Below are 13487 nucleotides of genomic sequence, written 5' to 3'. Positions count from 1 at the left end.
ACATCTTAACTTGAAGAGCAGACGATGCTGGCGAAGATAAAAGGAACGTGGTGTCATTTTTCTATAGCTCTTACACTGTGCAATCAACATTTACTTCACATTGACAAGTTAAAGCAAAAAAGTTCGGCATTGTTTTCGTTACTCAAAATCTGACATTTTCTATACCTAATTAGCAGGTGTGAACTGAGTTCTTTGTGCTGTCGCAATGATTTGTTGTAACTATTAGTGATATTAGGATCTTAAAACATTTTCTGTAATACAAAACAGTACATGTGTCTGGCATATGCAGTTACATTGACTTACCATATACTTCAGAATGAGATGCCCATCAGCTTCCTCAAGTTGGATGCCCAGAGGATGGCCGCCTTTTAAGGGTTGAAAGGACTTGTCGCCTGTAGAAAAGGATTACAGTTGTTGAAATATCCCTCAAAACGTCAATAATTACACAAAATGTTTAGAATATATATATATATATATATATATATAGGACCTATGGTGACCTTTAAAAATACACTGACTTCATTATACATTTTCTTCATGGAATAATTAATTATCTTAATTCTGCGTACATGAACCTACTACTTTATTAGTTATTCTCATAAAGCACAACCTGGTGATTACTTTCACTTTACTGAAGCTTCTGGTGAACTCAGACTTAAGACTTACACAAAGTGAGCTGCTGCTGTTGCTCTGTCTGCCACTCAGCGTCATTGAGTTGACTGACCGGCAGCTTGCTGCAGCAATATAACGTTAACGTTACCGGCAGCTTGCTGCAGCAATATAACGTTAAGTTACTGTGTCATGGCTGCCGTTCAGTTTACATTATGAGCGACTAACATTAACCCCTTGCTGTCTGAGAGCATCTTCAACTTACTAACGTGATTTCACAGTTAGCTTCATCTAATTCTACCATATTAAAAATATTTGAAAACATACTTGCAACCAGTCAGGAATATACAGTTGGCAATCAACATGACCAGTCTACAACTCATTAAATAGCCCATTAACATTTGCATGCATGTTAGTGAAGTCCACAAGCTACTAAAACAGTCTAAAAGCTACTAAAATTGAATTCACCTAGCATTCCACTTGAGCGCAATATCATGTTAGCTTAATGTTAACATACATATCACCTTCACGTTAGGCTACTACACAACTAAGCTAGCTGTTGTAATGTTAGCTAAAGTAGCAACTAAGCTAACGTTAGCTATTGTAACGTTAGCTAAAGTAGCAAACACACAATTGATAGTGTCAGCTAAATGCTTGTTTCTATCAAACGCTGTTTTAAAGTGTAAAGACAACTCTGTTTAGAACAAATATAACACACATATGGTTATAAATTGCTTACTTACCGAAAAGTGAGACCTGTGGACCGATGGCAATGCCGGAGCTTCCAACTGAAATCCCCCAGAGTGAAAAGAATTCCCGCCTTCAGAATTTGAATTTCTAGCAGTGCCCATGCGCAGACAGGAAAGCGGACGCTTTCTGCCCATGCGCAGACAGGAAAGCGGACGCTTTCTGCCCATGCGTAGAAAGCGCATATATAAAATATAATATTTTATTATAATATGAAATAATAAAAATGATATAATATTTTATAAAATGGCAAGATATCAAAATATATATATTTTTAAATGTGCTTTCGGTGCATTTTCACAGTAATACATTTGAACACATTCCAAAATAATAGTACAATCAATATATTGAAATAATAGCATGAATAAGTTTACTGACCAATTACACTGAAAAAAAATTACACAAAAAATTCGGTATATTTAAAATCTGTATTTATAAAATGTGCTTTAAATACATTGTTAAATATACAAAAAATATGTTTGAAAACAAAGTTCAAAGAAATATGTTTAAGTAATTGCACAGAACTTTCACTTAAAGTATATTTTTCTTATAATATATTTTTTGAAAGTATACTACAGTACAATTATTTTAAAGTGTGTTAAAAGTATATTTTTGAAAATAGGTGAAAGCGTGGCTTTTGTATACTTTTTATATATTTTCAGAAAGTACAATTCTTTGAAAGTATATTTGAAGTGTACTATTGAAAATGTTAGTATATTTTAAGTACAAAAAAGTACACTTTTTTTTCGCCTGGGCTGCCATTGACTGCCTGCTGACTCCTCACTCAATACTCTTAACCAGCCTCCTGTTGGTAGGGGGGGTTATCGCTAGTGATAACACGGCTGATAGTGTTTTGCACGGTGACTTTGGCTAACTGCCAACAGAACTACAAGTACACCGACTGCTGAGTACCTCTAGGCAGCAGCCCTGTGGCCAGAGACAAAGTGGGGCTAAACAGTTTGCACACTTTTGAGTTGGACCATGTGTTTGGCTAACAGCTAACATAACTACCAGTACACACTCCTGAGTACATAGCCGCCATTCAGCCACCGCTACACGGGGTGATGGCTTGGTGAGTTTAATTTTGTTTTTGGCAAGATTGTATGAAATGTCTTATATGACGACTTTGAGCCAGTTACCGGAATACACCGCAGCAGGGACACATTTTTAATCAGCTGTTTGTTCCAATTCTTTTTGAGGAAACAGATCAATTTACATATTCAACAAAGCATATGCACAGTATGACAAATTAATAAACAGCTCACTAATGAAGAAATCATAAGATAGCTGTTGGAAATATAAAGCAATGAACACAAGATAATATTGTTTATCTACCTTACTAAAGCCTCATTTGTTTGACGGAGCAATAACTCCCATGTGTTGATATTCATGATTAGGACTCCATGTCTGATTAGATAAATACTCCTGTTCTTGTTTCTTATCATGCTCCATCAGACAAGCAGTCTTGCTGTGCATCTGCTTCCGCTCTCTCTCCACTCCCTTGTTATGTCTCTCTTTCACCTGGAGGCCTGTTATTCCTACAGCCACTCCACCTCGTCTCCATTTCCAAGGCTGACCAGGGCAAACACACCTAGAACGATGCTGTTTCCGACATTTGTTGGATGCATGTATCCGATCTGGCATCTAGACTTGTGCTAGGCTTCTGCGACAATGCTGTGTCACCTGTAACCGCCATATGAGAGCAGTGCAGAGCAGCAGCTGTGAGCTAACCAGTGGAGCAGATGCATGAACTTGCACTTAAAGTGTGCGCGGTCGGCCCGGCTATATCAACAAAGCAAGGAGAAGCTCTGACAACAGCACAGAGGGAGAGTGACTTCATTCTCTGCTCAGGTAGACATTAGATAGATAGATAGATAGATAGATAGATACTTTAATAATGCCGCAAGGGGAAATTTGTTCGCTACAGCAGCAATTATGCTACAGTTAAGCAATCAAAGTAACAGCAAAAATAAAAAATATTGACTATAAAAATGCACAATATATACAATAAAAATAACAGTAAAAAGTATTAAATGTAAAAAATGCACAATATATACAATAGAATAATATTAAATTAACTAACAGTAGTGCAAAGTTTCAATTAACTAACTAAACAGTAGTGTAAAGATTATTCCTTTATATCTCTTACATAGACAATAGTTGTTTACTGCTATATTCATTTCTGAAAGTCATATATTGCTTGTCACAAATGGCTTTAAGCTATTTAAAATGGGTCGCTGGTGATGAACCAACAGAGTGGGTGAGTGGGAGAGACTGTGAGGGCTTCAAATGGTGTAAATAGGAACGGGACAGCACTTTGCTGCAACATATCACGTTATCATGAAAACGACAAACAATATGATGTATAATTGTGTGTATTTATTTTATACTTTGTACTACCTGATTTGAACGTCTTCAAACTCTTTCCTGACAAGATGAGAAGTAACTTCATATAATCTATTTACTCGTTTTTGTCAAAACAGCTTCAATGACAAAATCTAATATTTGATGAATAAATAAATAAATATTCTCTGATTTCATGTTTATGTTTTGTTCCATCTTTAATCCTTAATGTTTCTCTGTGAATGTAATACTCCAGGCTGAACACACGTGAGCCGTCCTCTTTCTTTACCTTTTCTTTTTTTACGTCTCCGTGCGTCCACTGGTTACCCCGTGTTTAACGTCACATTGCAATGATTTGTGGGTAATTCCCTTAGGCTGAGTCAGCATACCTTATGGAAAGGGTTCATAAAGGGCTCAAAATGTCTGCCAGAGAGCCCTCAAACACTTGACGATTTGACAGCGGGACATCCCTAAACCCTCACTGTCACGTCATCGAGTGTTTGACTCTCTGGCAGACATTTTGAGCCCTTTATGAACCCTTTCCGTAAGGTATGCTGACTCAGCCTACCTTTGGCTGAGGTAAAGGTAGGCTGACACCAAAACGCGATTCGCCGGGGACTATTTGTGTTCATTCGCGTGCATCGCGTCCATCGCGCCGGAAAGGGGGCGTGGCTTATCGGCCTGAAAGCTGTTCAACTGTCCGCCATCAACCGTAGAAAAATAGCCTCTATTTCTGCTCAGTACGTGTTGTGGAAGTCCCAGATATCACGGGGAACTAAACGCCATCATGTCTGGTTCATAACATAGTCCGGAGGAGCTCCGTGGATTTCATCGAGCTCACTGTGTCTAGCGAGCCACACGTCGGCTGTTTACTACAGCTGTATGAACACACTATAAACTGACTTGGCTGTGATTTAAGGGCAATAAACCGACAAAAAGGGACTCCGAAATAACTACGTAATGATGCCGATTTGTACTTGTTTTATCAATGAAGCTCGTATCGATCGGTGCTAGGCTATGCTAACATTATAGCAGCTCCATCAACACTCACGATAACGTCATATAGACGTAAATACGGCAGCGTCTATTCATTGTTTGTACCATATGGTTTACACACACACATGTCTACACATAGTTTGGTCCGGTCTCTACTGATATGAGGGATCGTAGAGCTCTGGGTGAACATGGCGGCTACAGCATTTATTTCCTGATTCAACAACAGCAGGACTTCACTGATGACGGGGAGAGCAACTCAACGCTGATTGGCTATCGCGCTGGAGCGTCACGCAATTTTTTCGCAGAAGTTAAAATATTTCAACTTCTGCGTTTGGGGCGTTTCGGCGTTTTGACACGTCAAACGCGCCGCGCCATCGCGTTCATCGCGTCTGTACATAGACTTTGTATGTAATCGCGCCGCGTTCATCGCGTTTGGTGTGAACACACCTTAAGGGAATTACCCACAAATCATTGCAATGTGACGTTAAACACAGGGTAACCAGTGGACGCATGGAGACGTAAAAACAAAAGGTAAACAAAGAGGACGGATCACGTGTGATCAGCCTGGAATATTAAATGCACACAGAAACATTAAGGGTTATTAAGGGTGCTGTCCCATTCAGATTTACACCATCTCAAGCCCTCACAGTCTCTCACACTCACCCACTTACCAGGTGACGTCAGTAAGTCCTTGAGGGTTCAGGGATTGAGGGTTTAGGGGGGACATTGGGATTTGGCCACTGAGATTGGGCCTCTGTCTGTGTGGCTCCGCCCTGGTCTCCTCCTGGCTCCCTCCTGATTGCACTCATTCAACTTACCTGTCCAGTCCACCCAGCAGTATATCTACCCCGGTTCCTCATCCACTCGCTGCCAGATCATTGTCGTTTCACCTATGTTGCATTCTGAGTTCTGTTTCCGTTATTCTCACCTTGTCGTCCTCTGCCTGCAGTTTGGTCCATCCTCCCGGTTCCCCAGTCTGCCTGCCCTGCCTCGTCCTGCCTGATTCCCACCCTCGTCTATCATCCTCCTCCCGGTTCACAAGTCTGCCTGCCTTCCTGGTTTTCACCCTCACGCCCTTGGATTCCCTGTTAAGTTTCCCTTTGTGTTTTCAATCTGTCACCACCTTGTGACATTACCTAACTCTGCTGTACCAATGTAACATCTTTCAAGTCATTGTTTTCATTTTGTGGCCTGCAACTTTATGTTTGAATCCCTCACCCCTCTTATCAACCTGTTTTTTTTAAGCTTAAAAAGATATATTGCACCAGTTTGAGCTACCTGCTAAGCATGAGACAATAGACCAAAACAAATAGCAACTAGCTAGTGAACATAAAGGAGCATTTAGCAGCTGAAGAACCAGGTATTTTTGCCGGAGTTGGTGGAGACCAAAACGGAGCTAAACTGGAGTGAATATTGGGGCCTCCAGCTCTTGTTTATTTGACTAATCATCTGTATTGGTAAATAAAAAAACATTAAAAACATGAATGTACTTCATAACAACGCTAAAATGATACATGTAGGTGTGCGTGCCTCTGGAGGATCCCCGTGCTAAGGGGCTTGGAACACTGGTAAAGAGGCAGCATCATCTGTATTGGTCTCAATTGACAAAGACTTTGTAGTCTTTGCTTTTTTTTATGCTTTTCTTCAAGCTGAATGACTTATTTCCAAGAAACTTCTAAGCCTTTATCTGGTAAATGTAACATATCAGGGTTCGTACGGTCATGAAAAACCTGGAAAAGTCATGGAATTTAAAAATGGTTATTTCCAGGCCTGGAAAAGTGCTTGAAAAAAATAAAATCCCAAAAGTTTTGGAGAAGTCGTGGAAATTTGTTTTATTCATATTTTCATGTCGTTCATTTACGCTGAGTTTTAAATAACGAATATGCTTTAAAAAGAAATTACAAAATATAAAAATATAATATATATATAAGCAGGCATCCGCTCTCATACTAACTGAAACGTTCGGTGGCCATAGCAACAGTAACTCAGAGAAGCGGGGGCGGGATAATGCACGATGCCAGGGAAGTGTAGATTTAACCATGGTTGGCTACAAATGGAAAAGTACATGTCATGGGTTACAACTGACCCGGGACGAGCAAAATGTAGGTTGTGTGGTGACAAAACATTCGACATTTCAAACATGGGAGAGGCGGCATTAACGAGCCATGCTAAAGGAAGCTAACATCAGAGCGCTGCTGCTAGCGGAGCTACAGCAACACCCATCACCGGCTTCCTCACCACAGCGAGGGCAACTGCTACGCCGAGCAGCGCGTCTCTCTCTTTGGCTACCGAGCACTGCTGCTGTAACAAAAAATGAAGTCCTAACTGCGGAGGTAATGTGGGCACTGAAAGTGGCCAACTCGCATTATTCTTTTAAATCATCCGAAGATGCCAGCCTGATCTTTCGACGAATGTTCCCCGATAGCCAGATTGCGACACAATTAGCTTGTGGCGAAAACAAATGCGCATATTTCTGCTCGCTCAAGCTCGCGCCCCACTTCAAGAGTCTCACGTTGAAATGCTAAGCTGGCAAGTGACTGTTCAGTTAAAGTTCCGTGGACAGTAAGACACAAGAAAGCACTTGTTTATTTCTCTCATAACAACTTGGTGAGGTTGCCACCAGCTATTCTCTCTCACTAGCCTCTCAAGGGTCAAGAACTGTGTGTGTGTGTCTGTATGTCTGTGTGTGTGTGAATGAGTGTGTGTGTGTGAGTCTGTCAGTCAAACACAAAAAGAAAGCACTTGTTATGCGAATGTTGTTGGAAAGCAATGTTTGCACTAGCTGGATGCTACTACCTACTAAAGCTCTTATTGATGTGTCAGTGTTATGAATGCCTGTCAACCAGAGTATATTTATAAATGTTTATTCTTTTAATCATACTGTAGCGACCCTTGGTCAAGAAAGCTACGAGACGTGCGATTTGTGGTGTTTTATTATCGGACAGTACACAGGCTACTGTGGGCCGTAGCCTATGCCCAAAACAACAGTCCGTCCGTTAAACGTTCTCCCAACTTAACCATCAGCTTCCGGTTCCTTCCAGGCTCGCAGCACCAACACAACAACATCCTCATGAGGCCTTCACTGACTTCCGTAAATACAATCACCAACTTATTGATAACACAGTAACCTTATAACATAACTCAGTCCGTTACAATACTATTGTCTCATTTAAAGTATACTGTATGCTTTGGAATTCTCATTGTTAGTTTAAATACTACATTTTCTCACTTTTTCATGTATACACCGAGATTTCACAAAATGTTTGGTCATGGATATTTGGAAATCCATTGGTCAAAATGTATGAACCCTGACATATAAAGTGGTGCTTTAGTGTGATAATTTGGGGAGAAACTCAGTTTTGCAGATCTGTCAATTAAATCAACTAATCAATTCAACAAAATCGTATGCGTGTTAGTTGACAAAGAGCATCTTTGGTCGAAGACAGCCCTATGTTAATATTGGACTTTTTATTCAGGTTATCAAATAAATGCTATTGTTGCTCTTTGTCTGCTGGATGTATAGAAAACTAAACATATTCGCTATATCAACTTAGTGAAGTGACAATATGTTAAGGTCGTGTAGCTTGTTCAGCTGCCCCCTTAGTTCCGAAAAATAAAATGCAGATTGTTCCAGATATTGCAGTTAGGTTCATGTGCTAGCTATGACATAAAACTGTATTCTACTGGGTCTGAATTAAAAGTTTTTTTTATATTTTATTGCTTCTGTGCTTTTACACACTGGACAGCGGGGACTACTGTTGTTGGACTACTAGCCCACTTGTACTCTCGATGCCTCTCCTTCCCTGACTGTATGTATGTTCTTTCATCTATTGTTATAGGCCTTGCTGTAAAACCAAATGCTCTTCAGGGACAAAAATAGAGTTGGAAGTTGAGCTGAAACCACCCTAAATTATAGGAATCTGCTCTTTGGTGACTTTAACCTTCCCCCAAAAAGACAGCCTCAGTTCCTTGTATTACCACCATTATCTCACAGTCGACATTTTGTCCAACCCTAAATTACATCTTCCTTCTCAAGCTTGCTGCTGATTTGCACTTCCGTCTTTCCATTCTTCTCCATTTCTCCCCCTCTTTCTCTCACACTGCCTTGCCTCTGTGGTGACATTAATTACAATGAGGAGCAAGTGATGGCACTCATTGCTTCAGTATTACAGCGGGCATATTCAGCAAATGCACAGCCTGATGAAGTGTCCACATCCCACTGCACCATGATTTATCACTTATTTCTGCCACAATGCTTTGGCCGATAACGCTTATTCTACTCCATTTACTGCCACGACATACGTCTCACACGCAGAGAGCGGACAGTGTATTTTCTATGGATGCAGGCCGTGTGTGTGTGTGCGTGTGTTTGGAATGTCATCGAATAATGTTCTGAGATCTGCGCTCAAAGAAAGCTCATAGAACTGTTTGAATGCTTTGTCGCACAAAAATATGATAGTGTGATTATAAGAGATGCAGCATTATGCACATGACTGGGCTTTTTTCAAATCTAAAGGCACATACAGTATCTATCATGTGTTTGTGCCTCAGGGCATAAGCATGTGTATACAGTTGAGTTGGTCTTTATTTCTGAGGCAAAGGTTCATGGCAAATGCTTTCCTCATACTGAGCAAATTTGCACTGACTCGAGGGTTTTTATTTAGAGCTTAATGCCAGTGAATCCCTTCATACAGAGCCAATGACGATGTTGCATCTGTATGTGACACAATGTCACATGGATGGGATATCACAGTAGTCATGTGAATGCACGCTTATATAAGTGAGCATAAAATATACTACGAACTTCTTAGTTTTTCTGGAGGCGTTGAAGACTAAGATAGTGGAGGAAAAAAGAGGAAAATCAAGAAAGGTGAAATCTAACAGGAGTTCTGACAGACAGACTAACAGAAAGAGACTGAGTGAGAGTCAAATGAATCCAAAGTAACGTAGCTGCACAAAACAGATTGAGAGTTAACCAAAAAAGGTAAGGGGAAGAAAGACTTCGTTCAGATTAAATTCATCTGAACTCAGAGATGGCAGGAGAGTCTCTAATCTGTTCTCCCTTAGGCCTTGGATCACCTGCCATCCACAAAGTCACCGTCCATCCCACAGGAAAACACTCATTATAGGCTGCCATTACGTTTGACTGCATCTCTTTCCATAACCTTGAAACACTGTTCACTCAGCCAAAAACACTTCAATCCAGCGGGAGAGCTGGGTCAATTGAGTCAATGTCGAGTGACTCCTTTCTCCCAAAGGCACCGCCATTGACATATTTAGTGTTAGTTTTTTGGGGGGTTAGAGAATGTTACAAGGACAAGTGTATATCGCAGGCGACCATAAAGCAGTTGTAAATATGTCAATTGATTACAGGGAAGCCATCCGAAGGAATAAAATCTCACATGAAGATGGTGCCTGGCAGTATGTCCTTGAAGATTTTTTTATGAAGATATTCTTTACATGTATTATGTGCTAAGTCAGAATCTGTCACCTACTATCCAAAAGACACAGAAGTAGAAATCAAGAAGACTTTCCATCTCATCCCTTCTTTCTTTCAGAGTTCACTCTGAAATGTTCTCGCTTCAGTTGGGGCATAAAACAGACTTAATCAAGGCATTGTTGCACCATTTTTCTTCCCCCATAAACAATTTCATACTTAAAACAGCCTGATCTTTTAAAAAAATGAAAAGATCCCCTCTTAGCTGCTGCAAGTTAAGAATACTGTGTACTTGTGTGAAATGCATCACGCGTTACATTTTTTATTCTATATGATGGCAAATGATGTAAGCACTCTGCAGTGCTGACCCCCAATAGTAAGTCTAATTTGCATTTGTATGCTGGTTTATTTGTAATGGAAAGTATAGCAAAGATTACAGCAGAGAGCCACTGATGTCTATGGAGAAAGATCACAGAGAAGTGGAGCTGTAGCCAATTTCATGCCTTGTATTTTCTGTCATGCATGGCTAATTCACGGTTCAGGCCGGCGCGATGAAATACATGCCCCATGATCTTCCACAGTCCCCCCTCGCTTGGGCCTCGTGTGGTGGAGCCTGAGCTATCTATATGTGTGGAGCCCTTGCAAATCCATGTAACTGTTTGCTTTCATACAGTGCTAATTCAGAGAGAGCCTGATAAAACCAAGGGGGAGACAGTGGCAGTTTCATTTGGGTTCGCTACTGAGTCTAGATTTAATGACTATCCACCCCCACCGTCCAATGTGCCTGGTCTTGCTTCATTTGTCATTTGTAATTTAATACCTTTTGTTATGAGATGATGTCGAGGTGGACCCAAATGCACGCCACACAACAGGTTATATCCAGCAAAGGACTTTATTCAGCAGACACTCAGGTCTCCGTGGTCAACTCAGCAGACACTTACATGTTAGTGACCTATACGCTGAAATTCACGGTAAACGCATTCAAACGGCACAGATCGGGAGCGAGCGAAGGACTTTGAAAGTTAGCGGAAAGATTTAACGTGAGACAACATCCGGTTTCTTCAGAGGAACATCCGGTTTTCAGATGCCAACAAAGTATGAATTAAATTCACATTAAGTATAAAACATGCTACCTGCATCTCGTGAGTTAAAGGGAAAATACACCTACATTGTGCGTAAGTGTGTCTTTATTCTTTGATCGCTGGGTAATGTTGAGGCTGAAGTTTCTCAAACAGAGGAGAAGAAGCAGCCCCCCCCCTTGCTCTCTTTGTTCCATCAGCAAGCAGGGCCAGAATCAAATGGTTCAGGTTAAAATCAAAAGTATTTAATATTCTTAACAGAAGCCAATACAAATGCAAACTGAATTACACTATCGACAGTAAAACAAACATAATATTCCATGAAATATGAGGCCCCGTCCACACCACAGGACAGAATGGTGTGTCTGTCCCAAGATGCGGAGGAGGTCTGAGGATCTTCTGCAGTTCGAAGATCCTTTGTCCCTGCTGAGTCTCTCAAAAGTATCATGTTTCACATTTCTCAGCCAATCGATCAGCTCAGTGATTGGCCGGATTCCAATAAGCCCCTCCTGGGCCGATGACCCATTGTTCTGTTCTTCTCACCTAGGTCAGCCAGCTTCGTTCCAACCCCCGCTGGCAGACACCTCCTTACATTCTTGGGGCCAGTTCCTTTGTTTGATTCGCCAAACCCCCGCTTCCAGTACACTCCTCACACCTTCCTCTTACAGTATGAAATTACCTCTGATGATGAAATTACTTCTTGGTCTAAACTCTTACAAGCGAACACACTGTAACATATAATATCCAGCACTAGGAATGCTCTAAAACTTAAATCCCTCACAGTAACCATCATCACCTCTGAGTTACAGCATTATATTGATGAACAGTAGAGCTGCATTCACATGCTCTGTCATGAAGACGACACACATTTAGATGAAACGTGCTGAAACATTGTATTCCTGTTGCACAGCAGTGGAACGTTTCACATGAAGTCACACATTGAGCACAGATAGTGAAGAGATATAACTGCTACTGTGTAAAGGGAATACTGCTGTTAAAAAGAACCTTATTTGTTTAAAGTGTTTGCAAACCAAATGTTATTGCACTTTTGTTCATATAGCAGTACTTTTAAAATAAAAGTGCACGATACACTACCTTTGAATTAATTATTGAACTTTGCCATAACAATGAGATTAATCGCAAAAAATCCATTCGATTAAAAATTGTAATCGTTGCCCAGCACTAATATGTATAGTATACTTTAAACAGTTAAATATATTGTTAAATTTGACTTGGCAATAAAAAAAGGTTCAGGCACCGTTTAGGCACCGGTATCGTTTTAAAAGTATCGTTTTAGCACCGGTGTCGGAAAAAACCCAAACGATACCCATCCCTACTCAGGGGTCCACGAAAAAAGCACCTTGGAGGAGGTGAGTCGTGTCAGCGGTTCTGCCGTTCGGCTGTAGTCCCGGATGAACCGTCGGTAAAAATTCGCGAACCCCAGAAACTGCTGGAGCTTCTTTCGTGAGGCGGGTACCGGCCATTCCGTTACTGCTTTAACCTTCTCGGGGTCCTTTCTCACCTGACCCTCCTCAATGAAGACACCCAGGAACTGCACAGAGGTAACGTGGAATTCGCACTTCTCAGCCTTAATGAAGAGCTGATTCTCCAACAGACGTTGCAGAACCTGGTGGACATGGATAGTGTGCTCCTGGGGATTCGGGGAGAAGATGAGTATGTCGTCAATATACACAAACACAAAACGGTTGAGGAAATCGCGGAGAACGTCATTGACCAGAGCTTGAAAAACGGCAGGTGCATTGGTTAATCCAAACGGCATCACCAAGTATTCGAAGTGTCCCAAGGGAGTGTTAAAAGCCGTCTTCCATTCGTCCCCTTCGCGAATTCGGACCAGATGATACGCGTTGCGGAGGTCCAGCTTGGTGAATATCTTGGCTCCAGCTAGGGATTCGAAAACAGAGGAGATAAGCGGTAACGGGTATTTATTCTTGATAGTAATTTGATTCAAACCTCTGTAATCGATGCAGGGGAGGAGGCTCTTGTCCTTCTTGGAGACGAAAAAGAATCCCGCTCCCACGGGTGACGAAGAGGGACGTATGATTCCTGCGGCGACGGAGCCCGTTATGTATCTCTCCATGGAGTCGCGTTCTGGCCGGGAGAGGTTATATAGCCGGCTCGTGGGAAGTGGTGCTCCCGGGAGCAGGTCAATAGCACAGTCGTAGGGACGATGAGTGGGAAGTGAAAGGGCCCGCTCCTTGTTGAATGCCTCTCCCAAATCCATATATTCCCGGGGAACACCGGAGAGGCTAGGACCG

The sequence above is a fragment of the Pholis gunnellus genome, assembly GCF_910591455.1.
Source record: "Pholis gunnellus genome assembly, chromosome: 19".
Taxonomy (NCBI): Eukaryota; Metazoa; Chordata; class Actinopteri; order Perciformes; family Pholidae; genus Pholis; species Pholis gunnellus.
The sequence above is the reverse complement of the archived record's forward strand: the minus strand, read 5'-3'. Positions refer to the sequence as shown.